We start from the raw sequence: 14645 nt of genomic DNA on the forward strand, positions 1-14645 counted from the left end.
TGGTTGAGGAAGTTAATCCGTCTGTTGAGGTCAGATTTTATACCTATGGATCGTCTACGGAACTTGATTATTCCGACAACCAAGGCAAGCCCTGGATGTATTTAAACCTACCTTGCATTTTACAAATTTTTATCGCTTTTGCTTTTATATACTGCATTAAGTGATTAGGAGTTGAGTGGAAACCTAATTGGTGCATTACCAACCTTGTTTTTCCGTATCAACCTTGTTACCCGTTTCAATCCGAGAATGCGTATTTATGCTTAACCATGCTTAGAACGATAAAAGTCAAGTGATTACCGGTCACCTACGAGATATAAATGGTTTCTTGGATACGACTGGTTATTTATGTTATCATGAGATATAATCATGTGGAGTAATAAATCTAGACCGGGCGGACTCGGTTTGTGAGAGCCACAAGACATGGATGTCTTGTGAGCGGATTCTTTCCGCCTGTGTCGATTAAGAACCGTCCGTTGTTGAATTGCATGAGGTGAGACTTTGTAGTACTAGCCACATACTCTGGTAAGCCTTAACTCAGCTATTCTATTACAAGAATGGCTACTCGTGCACTGGGAGTGGAGAGATGGCGAGAGTAGCATGTACCCACGTGGCCATGGGCTAGATTGGTGGAGTACTATATTCTTGGGTGGCGTGGACCCGTTCTTGTTTTAGAGGATCTGAGGGTAGGTTGGTATATGTAGGTTAGGGACCTGCATATGTCTTGTGGTTGGGAATCCCCAGCTAGGTTATAATCGGTTCGAATCATCGTTGCTCCTCGGTTATGGAGACTCAACTCACTGTTCATCATCATAGTTAATAAATGAAACTTGAGGAAGATTTGAGAAAGGGTTTGATATGAAGGTCATGATCTCAATATGGATCATGGCAGATTCATATATGATTTTGATAAGGATTAAATGTTGAAAGAAAGAATCTTTTTAAAGAGCCTTTACGCAAAAGAACCTTGTTTATTGCTAAAGCCTTACCTTGAATCCCTGAGCCTGCATCCCTAAGTATTATCTTTTGTTACTTTAGTTAAGTCTTGTTAAGTACTTTTGTACTCAGGATTCATTAACCCTTGTTGCAGGTGAGCCTCATGGGCAGGTCTGTCTTAGACTGTGCTGCATGACGGTTGTTCAAATCGATGATGCCGAGTAAATGTGTGGCCTTTGGGCATGGCACTTTCTTTGTGTGTTCTGTTTATGTTACTAATGCCACTCCACTACTATGGTTTGTAATAATAATCATACTTAGTTTGTGAAACAACTATTTTGTAAATTAAGTTATTGTAAGACTTTTGCTATTTTACTCTGATATATATTATTGAATAAACTGTTGTAATACTGCAATGACTCTATAATAGGATCCTACTCGGAAAATCATGGATGATTCGGGGCTACTTGGGGACACCCGACAATCTTCTTAAGTTACTAGGAACATATGCATAGTCGTTAGAGGTCATTAGACAGTGACAGATGTATGTGGGCCCTATAATTTAGGAGGTTCTGCCACAGAGTGGTATTAGGGCACCATTCAAAGTTTTTGTAGTATTGTTTTACAAAAACTTCAAAACGATTTGGGGCAAATAAATTTAATCTGTTAATTTAGTCCAAATTGCTTCTGACTTATCTTAATTCATTCTCGCCATTCCTTATGGTGGAGTAGTAATCTTATTATGCACTATATAATATGAACTATTGTTTATATACTTTAGGAGCTTTGATGTTTAAGTTTCATAAGGGCGATTCATGCATCATGATTAATCCACTTGTTACTTACTTTCCCTCTTAGTCTGGGTTGAGTAGTATAAGTCCCATTCTTACTACTCTTTAGACTGTTCTTAGATTGTCTTACTGTTATTAAATCTTGCTTTTTACAGTATGGCTCGTACCAAGGTAACACCCCGTTAGTCCGTAGGTCCCAAAGGAGTTCCTCGTCACCAGCTTGCCCCTAGAAGTGATGGTGCTAGCAGTAGCAGCTTTAGGCCTAATCCCCAGGCTGAGGTACAGAGGCTTTCAGCAGAGTTAGCTTTAGGCCTGATCCCCAACTGTTTTGTAAATTAAGTTATTGTAAGACTTTCGCTATTTTACTCTGATGTATATTAATGAATAAACTTATGTAATACTACAATGACTCTATAATGGGATCCTTTGTAATAATAATCATACTTAGTTTGTGAAACAACTGTTTTGTAAATTAAGTTATTATAAGACTTCCGCTATTTTACTCTGATGTATATTAATGAATAAACTGATGTAATACTACAATGACTCTATAATGGGATCCTACTCCAAAAAATCATGGATAATTCGGGGTTCCTTAGGGACACCCGACAATCTTCTTAAGTTACTAGGAACATATGCATAGTCGTCAGAGGTCATTGGACAGTGATAGATGCATGTGGACCCTATAATTTAGGATGTTCTGCCACAACTCTCGATCAGATCGGTGATGTCATCGTCCGTCGAACGTGGCGGAAAACCCTACTCCACCACTCCGAGGTTCACCGCTGTGCCAATCTAAAGCTGGGTAGCAGCTAGTGCCATGGTAGCCCCCTAACAAATGGCTTCAGTCACCATGGATCGAATTCGGGCCGGCAGGGCTTGGAGGTGCTCCTCTGCGGCCAACAGATTATCCACTCTTCCAACGGGGAAGGCCGTGTTATAGGCAGCTTGCACGAACATCTACAGGGTGTCAGCCCATGTGCTTAGCAACAAGGTTCATCATATGTTGGTCCTACGGCTGGGCGATCGCCAAGTCGGCTCGCACCTGGGAGGCCAGATTCTTGGAAGCTTGAAGTGCATCGCACATGGCGTCTAGCTCACCGCGTAGCGTCTCGGTGTTTGGCTTGGTCGATGACAAATCCACTTGGACGTCATTGTAATCCTTCAATAATTGATGGTACTCTACGTCGTCTGAGGATTCATGATCTTTTGATGATTTGTCCACTTCAGAACCAGAGGGCTATGCGGGGACAGATAGGCTCGGTGGCGGCAAGTGGTGACAGGGCAACTCTCTAGCACCACCGAGGGAAAGCCCCATGACCTGGGATGGCGCTACCATGGAGGAAGCGATGCACAATGCAAGAGAACTTCAAGCCCATATAGGATAAGGGGGAGAGCGATCTGATTGAGAAGGCAAATGACTTTTACCAAACTGACCGGTGCAGCATGGCACGGAATCACGGGTGGCTGCCTCCATTGGGGGATGCCTCACAGGGCCACTTTTTGAGTGCAACCATGGATGAAGAATGAGCACCAGGGCAAACAAGGCTTGGGACACCATCATGCCCATGAACACCTAATGAGATAGTAGGTAAATTCCAAATACTAGTTAAATTAAACAGCATGAACACAAATACTAGTGTGAGCATTGCTCACATACTCTAGTTAAATGAAGATAAACAACATGAAGAGCGGTGATAATCCACCTCGAAAGGGGGAACTGGTAGGTTAGAGAGCAGGCGGACAAGGGATCCATCTATCAGTGGAGGATTGTCGACATTGAAGGCCCTCGAGGACTCCACATCGATAGACGATCTCATCTGCTCTACCATGGTCCTGGCAGGAGGCATCGGTGGCATAGTAGGGTGGAAGGCAAAAGCTTTGGGATGGAATCAGGAGCTTTGTTGAGAGAAGGCAGTAGGTATAACCTTCCCTCTCACCCGTTGTCTCTGCTGTTATAGTTTGGGGGCCATCGATCACCCCACGACCAAGATGTTTGCGTGGGTGGGCGGTGGGGCTTTGCCCTATCACGTCAATGCGATGGGCTGGGTGGTGACGTCCCCTACTGCAACAGGTTGCTGATGCACCCCACGCGCGTGCGCCTATGTGGGAATGTAGGACGTCGTCCAAGTAGTCAAGATTTCAGACGGTCGGACCTTGTGTGATCCTGTAAAGTATAAAGTTTCTAAATAAAAATAATTCTTGATGCATGGTTCTTGCAAGTTCAACAAATCTTATCAAATACATGAAAATAAGATGAGTTGGGTTCAACACAGATCAAAGCCACTCATGACTACAACTACTACTGATACAAATGTTGTGATCGAGTGCACTTCATAGGCAATAGTTTTCCTCACAGCTCTGTACTGTATATTGTCCGACGAGATCAAATGTGTCATATTCGGACTTTCTTACAAGCACAGTAAAATATGAGAGTGAAGAGAATACATTAGGAAAGCTAGACACAAGAAGTGATTAGAGAAAAAGGAGCTTTTGACACGCTTGAGCCTTGAATGCCTGGTACAGTTGTGATAGGTCTTTTTTGTACTTATTTGATTCCAATCCAAGCAGTCACAACAGCCGAGGGGCAGACAAAAGGCATGTCTAGCTCAGTTAGATTTACAATGCTCGGACCATCACAGGGACTCTAGGGCAAGGCAAGATAAAGATTTTTTCCAACCGGTGTGCTTTGTCTCGGGTGGTATCACACTGCCTTAGAAACCTCAACCAGTCGTACCGTAGAAGGTGCTAGTTTTCACTACATGTTAGCACCTCCACTGATGCCCCAATAGTTTGTGCACTCCTTGCATTTGTGACAACACCAGAAACATAGAAAAAAAGCCCCCCCACCACCACCACCACTAGAGGAGAACAAGAACAAAGACATTCTAGCAAGGATTCCTCAAGACTGTCAAGTTCCCTAGTTGGTACAGCGGGGCTACAAGAAGACATGGCAGGACCAAGCCAGAGTGACCTAAAGTGCATGAAGATCCATCTTCCTAGATTATATGTAGAAACATTGGTAAGTGCCCGTCTTCTGAGTGTTGAATCCAATCTACTGGGGTTTGCCTTTGGGAATGAACTTGTACCTCTATCTGGTTATGTTGATCATTGTGCATGCAGAAACTATAGGCTGCATTGGCCTAGGCCGTCGGAGGCTGCCGAAAACTCAAGCTTTGTCTGGACGATGAGCAAAGCCTGGCCCATTGGAAGCTGGAGGTGTTCCCTGATGGTGGTCACTTGTACCTCCACCTAGGATGGAAGCACTTTGCTCACGCCCTCAACCTCCAAGACAGGTTCTCTCTTGTATTGCGGTATGATGGCCATTCACAGATTAATGTCAAGGTCTTCGACCTTACCACCTACTGCAAGCAGTACCCACCAGACTTCGAGGCCGGTGGTAGTCAGCTCTCCCTGCCCATCATTAAGCCAAGGAGTTTTGAAGTGATCCTAAAGAAGTACCACCTCAAAGCAAAGTATCCAGTGAGCACTCGCGCGAGACGCAAAATGTACCGACGATGTTGCAAGTTACCATTGTCCTCATTGTCATTAGTCTTTTTTTTTGTGCGAGGTGAAGAACATGCCAGTGGACTTTAAGCAAGTGGACGACTACAAGCAGTGGCTCATGGTCGAGCTGCAGACGGCTAGTGTAACACCCCGGGTGTTTAAATACTAAAAACAAGACATGTCATCATATGCATTGCAAGGCATTTTAATGGAGACGGGGGTCCCGATCTTCCGTCAGGTTCAAGATAAACAACGATTTGTTCGGAGAGCGACACACCGATCCGGCTTCAGATCACAAAGACCCAAACCCTGCAACCTTAGCACCACGTCTCCTCTGGTTATCAACCATGTCACAATCTGGTTGACCTCGCCAAGAAGGCTAATCCCTGCTGCGAATCGAAGAACACAAGCAAGAACAAGATAAAAAGCAACTCAATTTAAGTGACAATTGCAGATGAATGATAAAGCACTCAAAGTTGGGGTCTTGCAAACCGATAACGACGACTGTTCAATGACAGATTGATCTAAAACAAAACCCAAACCCTAAAGTAGGTGGTGGCTACTGATTATATAGCCTAAGGGACGTCCAAGGATCCCTCTTCACGTCCTAAAGGTGTCCCAACACGTTACAAGGCCCAACGGCCCAAAAGAAGGTGTCGCAGCACCCTGACAGATTCTGGACGCTGACTTGTTTCGACAATTCCCATTGATTCCGAAGAGATTTTGATGTGAAACCACTTGGATTGGCTTTCTTATCAAATTATCTTTCCATCCATATGTGGATCATCGAAAACAGAGTTTGGATGCGTCTGGAGCGTCTGTTTTATTGTAGACTGGTCCTCATGGCCGAGATAGACTCAAACTCGGATTGGACTGGGCCTCTGGCTTGGCTTGGGCATCCTTGCTGGCCTCCTAAGGTGGTGACCAAGGAGGAGGACGTCCAAGGCCATCTCTTAGGTGTTCTCCATCTTCTTGGGGCATGCTCCAACTTGGGCCGGGGTCCCAAGGATGTCTAACAAGCCCATGACGACAGTGTAGCTCCCGCCAGAAATAGTGACAGAATATATTAGTAATTTGGAGGCCTTGCCGACGTGATATTGAGATGGGACCAGATCTATTTGAAAGCTTATCAAACAAGCTTTCCATCAAGTGCTCATTGACCTCGATCGCACTCCGGATGGATGAGTTATGGCCTTCCCAATGAGGCACTGTTGGGCTGCCGACGAACCAAAAGTTCAACTTTGATGAACTTCCATTATGAAACACATTTGAACCTACAATCAAATAGTGACATGTACATGTGGAACCAAGTGAATTATAACCAAAGCCACTATGCAAATGTAGGAACAAGCGCACCTTATAATCATTGTTCGTATCCGAAGGTGTCATGTCCTCATCATCCTCCCCATCTCCATTAGGCACCGGCTAGGGTACCATCACCTCATCATCATCATAGGTGCGGATGAAAGTGAACAAAACATTTTTTCAATAATCATTCTCAATTATTGGCTTCTCACATAGATAACCATTTGCTCTCAATCATTTTTGTACTCACAGGTCTCCTAACCTAAGTCTAGTTCTTCCATCCCCTAATCATTAGAGTGCTCTAGATGATAATGATGTAATCCATGGCACGGCTGCATCTCAATCTCCTCCAAGGTGGTCTCCCCCACCTCCGCCTCCCATGTCGTAGAGGCATAAAAGGAGGTCCCCATCCCCGGTGAAGTCCCCGATGAAGAAGAAAGCCAGCCGTCAAACAAAGCCCCCTCTAGAGAAGCTACCTTATGAGAAGTCCAAAGAGGAATCAATACCTGTGGCAAAAAAGTTTTGGATAATTTCTAGAAAGATGTAGCAGAGAAGTCTAAACAAAGGAGAAACCCACCAAAGCCATAGTTCCTCACTCAACAAGAACTAAGGAGAAAAATCAATGAACACGAGAAAATGCTATGTGAGAGACGTAAGCCATCGCCATTATTGGACTATGAATGCCCTCTCGATAAGTCATATAAGGCATTGCAGAAAGTGAAGAGAGTAGGGGAAAGATGTTACATAGCTCGGGAAGCAATCTTTGCAATCTGTCGACCCGCTAGTTGTTGATGATGATTATACAAATGCACAAGGTGGTCCAATCGATTTGCAACAACACAATATCTTAATGGACACAACAGGTCTCATACCAGAACAACTCATCGAGGGGGAGCATCGATACCAAAAGCCAAGTGCGCTAATATATACTAGACCTATATGTATGGTAGGAGTCTTGTCAACCCTAAGTCCTGGTCATCATTGGGTACGCAAATGTACTTGTTAAACCAATGGTACTTAGATGCGTGTAAGAAGGGCGAGCAATGGCTTCTTGTTAGAGTTAGACCAGAGCATTACTTCAGTGGCTATGACATTATACATATTGAGTTCAATGAATTACACCAACTATTAATGTCGGTGTTTTGAGTAAACACCAACTAGTAAATTTGTATTTGTTGCGCGTTAGGCCCGGATGGTGTGCTAAAGACACAAGATTTATATTGGTTCGGGCATAATGTCCCTACGTCCAGTTTGCTGCTGCTGCTCGTGTTATTAGCACTGAAAGGTTCATAGTAGGGGGTACAAATAGTCGAGAGAGGAACATGTCCCAAGTCTCTGATGGAAAGGTTGAAGGGGCACGGAGAGCTTGATTGCTGCTCAACTATGTGTTATATGATGCATGGTGTTGAATTGATCCATCCCCTTAGTGGGGTGCCCTGTCCTCCCTTTTATAGATCAAGGGGGAGCAGGGATTATAGGTGGGAGAAAGAGGAAAAACCAGAGGCTGAGAAGGTCCTTTGAAGGTGCTGGGTCTTCCTTTTCCTTTGAGCCTACCTTGCTGACATGGCAGACGGCGCCAGGGATAGCATGTTCGCTGATCCCGATAGGGCCGTGCTCTGGCTTCGTTTAGCAAGTGGTCATGTCCCATCCCACACCAGTGGGTAGCGCGATGCACCAGTGTAACACCCAAAAATTTGTTCCTTTGAAAATATAGCTTGGATGATTTAATTATGAATTTTTGGTGCTCATGAAATATAGGAAAATAAAAAAATCATTAAATTAAAATTCATCATAAGGTAGCAACATGTTTGAACATACATGTCATTGCATTTGATTCAATTGGTTGAGTGGTTTTGATTGAAAATTCAAAATGGTTAAAATTGTTGTTGCTAATGAAATTAAAAATGGCTTTGAAATAAAAGAAAAGAAAATTTAAAAATAAAAGAATTTAAAAAGTGGTCAAATTTATTTTTGAAAACTTACCCAAAATTGGTTCATTTGTGTTTGAATTAAAAAGTGTATTTTGAATCATATTCAGATCATGTATGAATTTGTTTTGAATTAGAAAAGAATTTGATTTTGAAAAAAAAAATACCTTCATTTTCAGCCCAACCCCAGGAACCGGCCGACCCTCTTCTTCTTTCCCCTTCCCGGTTTGGCCTGCCTGGCGGCCCAATAGCCTTCCCGCTTCTCCCCTCTTTCCCGCTTTCTGGTCGCGGCCCGCATCGGCCTACTCGGCGCCCTTCCTGCGCACCGCATGCCTCATGCTCCGCACCGACCCAGCTCGGTAGCCCACTACCGCGGCCGCTTTAGCCCTTCACCGCAGTGCCTACGTCAACACATGCTTGTCCACTCCCTCTTACTATGCCGCTAGCCCTGCCTATTAGCCGCTCGCACGCCCATCGCCTCCCTTTCTTTCTTTCCCCTGCCTCTTTCCTTCCTTTGCCCCACCGATGGCGCAGCCATGCAAGGCAAGTCGTCGGCGCCATGCCAACATGGAAGGCAACCGATCCTTCCTAGCACCCCGCTCCCCTTCCTTCTACGCAGTGCCCGTCTGGCCTTTAAAGCATCGAGCTGAGCCCCCTTCTTATCCCCTTTCCTGTTCGCTCGAGCTCGCTCACCACCGCCACCTCGTAGCCTGCTGCTCCCGTGCCTAATCAACAACGTCGACGCGCCCATGAGCTCTGTTGTGCTTCCCCATGCCTATAGGTACCTCCAATTTCATGATTTGGTCACGGATCGCTCGGATTCACCCTAACCCACATCGTTGCTTCTTCTCCAGCCACTGCTGCCGTCGATGACCCACCTCTAGAGCCCTTCCTAGATGCCGCAACCACCTCGATCCGACTCATGATGAGCTCCCGAACCTCCTCATCCCCTTCTTGTCTCGATTAGTGCGCTAGAGCATTATATCAGTGAGTTTTCGAGCCACCAGCCATGCCGCCGCCATGGGACCACTGCTTCGGCGTGATCCCCGTCCTAGTCTCATGCTCCGTTGAGTTCGCAGGACCCCGCGCTACGCATCTGTGCCCTTGGATTGTCCTAGGATGGCCGGAATCATCCTCCTAATGTCCGCCATCGTGCTGCCACACCACCGGCAATGGCAGGCTCGTCGAAGATGCCACGTAGCCGCCGAAGATCGTCTAGTGTCACCAGCATCTTTGGATCTAGACAGACGGTCAAGATTAGATACCCCTTCGGGGTTCAGTGGTCGGTCCACCGTGGATCCATAGACCCAGCCTACCCTATCGTGTCAGCGCGCCCACCGCACGCGTGGTGCACCGTGCCAACCGCATGCTGCCACGTGTCCGCCTGGTTAGCACTGGGGTCAACCCGCAGTCAAGCCATGCGTATTTTGGTGTGGCAGCACGATTTAAAATTCAAAATTAATTAGTTCAAAGTAAACTAACCCGTAATTTCTTTTCGGTAAACTAACCCGTAATCCAAATAAGTTCAAAGTAATTTCTTTTAGGTCCTGTTTTCTTCTGTTTTAGCCCCTATAGTTTTGTGTATTAGTGCTCATAGTCTAGTTAACTTTTAAAATTCAAAATTAATTAGTTTAAATTCAAAAAATGAGTTCAAATTATTTACAAAAATGCCACGGAACCTTATTTCATGCGTAACTTTTGTGTTTTATGTCCGATTTGACCTGTTCGAATTGCATTAGGACCGTATTTATGTTTTCTACATGCTTACACTAATGTAAGGCATGTTTTCAATATTTAAAATTCATGGGTAGATTTAATCTATTATTTAACTATAGGAAAACTTGTTTAAATCATAACCTATTCATTTTAACTCCAAAATAGTCCGTTCAAGTTGCGTTGGTTTTATAACGACGTGACCTATGCATTAGTAATAATGTTTACTATATTACTATTTCAAAAAAAATCATGGTTTAAATCATATCTTGATTAATGATTATGCAACTGGATTTTATAAATAAAATATGATTTGTTTTACTTTAAGTTTATAATTCAAATCTAAAATTGACTTAATTCAATCTATATTATTTATAAAACATCTTTCAAATATGAATTCATATAGTTAACATAAATGAAGCATATAGTTTTCTTTTCCACGTATAAAGCAAATCTCTCGGTATTTGTATCTTTTCAACCGTAGTTCCGATTAGCGTGCCTCTCGTGACTATGTGTTCATAGCGATGCATAGAATCGTATTTTAAACTCTTTTGCTTATTTTTCTATGATTGGTGTACTATTCTGATATAGATGCAATTGTATGCTATGCATGTATGTGTATGGATGTTTGTGTGGTGTTCTATGATTACGTCTAGTCGGTGAGATATACGTGGTGATCTAGAAGAAGAAGAAGGACGTTGAAGATTAAAGCTTACTGAAGGATCGATGTGTAAGGCAAGTATAGCATGGGACCATCCTTGTTACCTATTCACATTTAATCACTTAATTCATATTGCATGTGTCAAGAGATTAGCTACCTCAGGCGAAAGGGTAAATCATGACTCACAGTGAAAGTGTACAACCTCTGTAGAGTGTAAAACTATTATAATAGCCGTGCTCATGGACACAAGTAGCCTTGGACCCTTACAGAATAGATGATCATTAATGGTTAATGATGATGCTAATAATTAATTGTTTATGCTATTCATTATTCATGTTTACCTAATCAAGTGTTGATGGGAATGATAAATTCTTTGCTACTCAATTGCTTAAAAAGATGACCTAATTAAAAGCTAATCGCAGTAAACCAGTGTCAACCTTTTGAGCCTCATGAACCCCATGTTATGTTGCTGAGTACGATATGTCCTTACGCTTGCTTTACATTTCACATATTTGCAAAAATCCTGGATGGGTACCAGATTGCCAGATTGAAGGAGTTAAGCTTGTGGTCAACCAGTCAGTCGTCCTTGTGGATTTGGAGTCTTCACCTAAAGATCAGAGCTATCATTCCATTGTCCATACTCTGAGGTTATATCCTTTATACTAATACGTTAAGTATTTAAGCATTGTCTATTGATATTACCCTTATTTGTGGCTATATGTGAGATTTGACTTCCTGGGCTCACATATAGTGTGTATCTGGTTTTGTCTTTAAAACCGGGTGCTATAACCAGGGTGCTGAGCCACGACCCTATGAGGAGCAGATGGCATAGAGACCCCACGTTTGTTACTGTAGATGATATGAGTTTCCTCCAGGGCTGTAATGGTTGTTGTATGTTTTTGTCAGGATTCGTGTCTAAGGGCAAATGCCGGTGCCCATAACACTATAGGACAAATGTTGACGCCCACAATACTATTTGGGCTCTACCATGCCTGGAAGGCCTTAAAGCGCTCGTCTGGTCATATCCTGATGGTACTTTCCTATAGGCGTGCAGGGTATGGTCTTCGATATTACGGTTGACTTGAGTGCCCCGCCTTATCTACACACGTAGTTATGAAGGACTAGTACACAGACATCGGGGGAGGCGGAGCCTACCCCCAGACATCGGGTGAGGTAGAGCTAGCCCAAGGATGTCGAGCGAGGCGGAGCCAGCCCTTGGATGTCGGGTGAGGTGGAGCCTACCCTCAGACATCGGGTGAGGCAGAGCCAGCCCTCGAATGTCGGGCGAGGTGGAGCCTACCCCCAGACGTCAGGCAAGGCAGAGCCTGCCCTTAGTCATCGGGTGAGGCAGAGCCAGCCCTCGAACATCGAACGAGGCAGAGCCAGCCCTCGGATGTCGGGCGAGGTGGAGCTTGCCCTTGGATGTCAGGTGAGGTGGAGCCTTCCCTCGGATGTCGGGCAAGGCAGAGCCTGCCTCTAGACATTGGGCAAGGCGAAGCCAGCCCTCGGACGTCAGGCGAGGTGGAGCCAACCTTCGATCGTTGGGCAAGAATTATAGTTACGTTCTTATCTGTTCATAAGCATCAATGTTTGATGGTTATTCGCTCCTCCTCTTTGGGTACCCAGTATTCTATCCTCGACAGCAGCCCCCAAGCCCTGGATGATTCAGATAGAATCACTCGGGGGGTGATTTGAGTAGCCAGAGGGTGCGCACGAGCGCACTCGATGGGTGTAGCTCCCAAGCCCCTTGGTGATTTGGATAGAATCACCCAAGGGTGATTTGATTCGCTAGAGGGTGCGCCCGAGTGCACCCATCGGGTGTAGCCGCCGAGCTCCTAGGTGACTCGGATAGAATCGCCTAGGGTAATTCAGACCCTTCATGGATATGGCTGTGAGATTTGGTGTTTTGATAACTAGATAGTTTGATTAGAGTCTCGGTATCCCATTTGCGGGGATCTAGCAAGAGTCAGCCTGGCTGAGACTCAATTGTGGGTCAAGATACTTATGGCACTCGTGTGCCTAGGTTTTGCCCACTCGCTGGTCTATCCTTCATCGTAAGGCTGCCTTGGGACGGTGGTCAAAATCGTTGATGGGCCAGCCCTTCAAACTCCTAGGCCCAGGCGAGCCGAAGGAATGCTTTTTGACCTGTATCTTTTCTGCTAGTAGAGTCCTGGTTCGCCTAGGGAGGAAAGCATTCGGTGCATCATCGAAGGGAAAGGATAGGGATTGCAGGTGCATATCTCACATGGTGATGTGGTGGAGAATCATGGTAGGCGCAGAGATCTAGGTGGATGGTTGCTTTCCGTGCATCTGTCGCCCTATAAAACTAAAGGGTTCGCCTCCAGGGTTTCATGCATTGCCTCCTTGCCTTTGCATTTACAACCTCCTCTGCCAATCATCTAAGACTTCCACATCTACATCACAGTCGTCGTTAAGTTCACGTCCACCCTCCCCAATCATTCAATGGAGCCGTGGTGTAGATCTGATGTCACCCTCCAGTGCCTAGAGGGCCTCATTCGCCGCGGCCTTCTTTGTGCATGGACCACCACCGAGGAGTGGTGGCTGCCTGGTAATGAGGACGTGCTGTCACCACCCGAAGGCTACATTGTGTCCTTCACTTACTTCCACAAGCAGGGATTCGCCACCCCCACCCACAAGTTCCTTTAGGGGTTGAAGCATTACTACAATGTGGAGCTACAGCACCTTACTCCCAACAGTATCCAACACATTGCAGCATTTGTCGCCCTTTGTGAGAGGTTCCTAGGGATTAGTCCCCACTTCAACCTATGGCGACACTTCTTTGCCATCACCCTCCTAAAGAAGCGGGAGAAGAGGCAAGAGCTAAGCATGCTGATGGGATGCGCTGGTATTCAGCTCTGTAAGAACCGGGTAAACAAATACTCACCGATGCGTCTATCAACCTCTAACAAGGGGTGGCATTCACATTGGTTCTACGTCAAGGATGACGCAGCCGCCCCCTTGCCAGCATTCACCATGTGCCTCATCAAAGAGGTCCTGGACTCATGGAGGAAGTGGGGAGTGCTGGAGAAAGATAAGAAGAAGATCTAGGTCCTAGACTCCTAAAGGAGAGGGGCATGAAGGGGTCAGGGATCATCAGCGCCTACCACATGTGAAGAGTGGCACCACTAATGAGGCATGCGCTTCCCCTACACATGATGGCACCCAAGGTGGCGCTTGACGGGATGGCGCTCTCCCCCTCTAAAGTGGCACAATGCATCAAGGAGGTGATGGAGCCTTCGTAGGATGACGCCAATGTCGCTCTTGATGTTGTGTATCTAGTGCCAGGGCATCCCCCAATGTGGCCAAAACCAGGGTACATTGACTTTGTAAGTTCTCTTTCCTCGTGCCTCTTTTTTAATTGAACTCTCAATCCCTTGATACTGATATTGAGATAGCGGGACCAGCCAAAGAGACTCATCTTTATGGATCACTAGGCCCCACTATCAAAGGACCCGTTCATGGCAGCGGCAAATCGGACCGCAGCCGAGTGGCATATGAAGGCCAAGGAGGACGAGAGGAGGAAGAAGCAACAGAAGTTGCAAGCATGGGAGCAAGGAGAGGAGACCGATAGTGATGACAACGACGAGGAGGATGATGAGGTAGCTGCCGACATTAAGTGGGAAGACCCAACGAGCATGGATACACTGACAGGTATCCACTTGTCCGCGCAAGGACCTTTCCTATTCCACATAGGGGAAAGTATGTCCATAGGGCTAGCGAAGATGGGCCAAACCGCCAGCCTACTCTAGGAGATAGCAGGAGTGGGTGGGTCTGCCACTGATAGCA

Source organism: Miscanthus floridulus, chromosome 3, assembly GCF_019320115.1.
Source record: "Miscanthus floridulus cultivar M001 chromosome 3, ASM1932011v1, whole genome shotgun sequence".
Classification (NCBI taxonomy): domain Eukaryota; kingdom Viridiplantae; phylum Streptophyta; class Magnoliopsida; order Poales; family Poaceae; genus Miscanthus; species Miscanthus floridulus.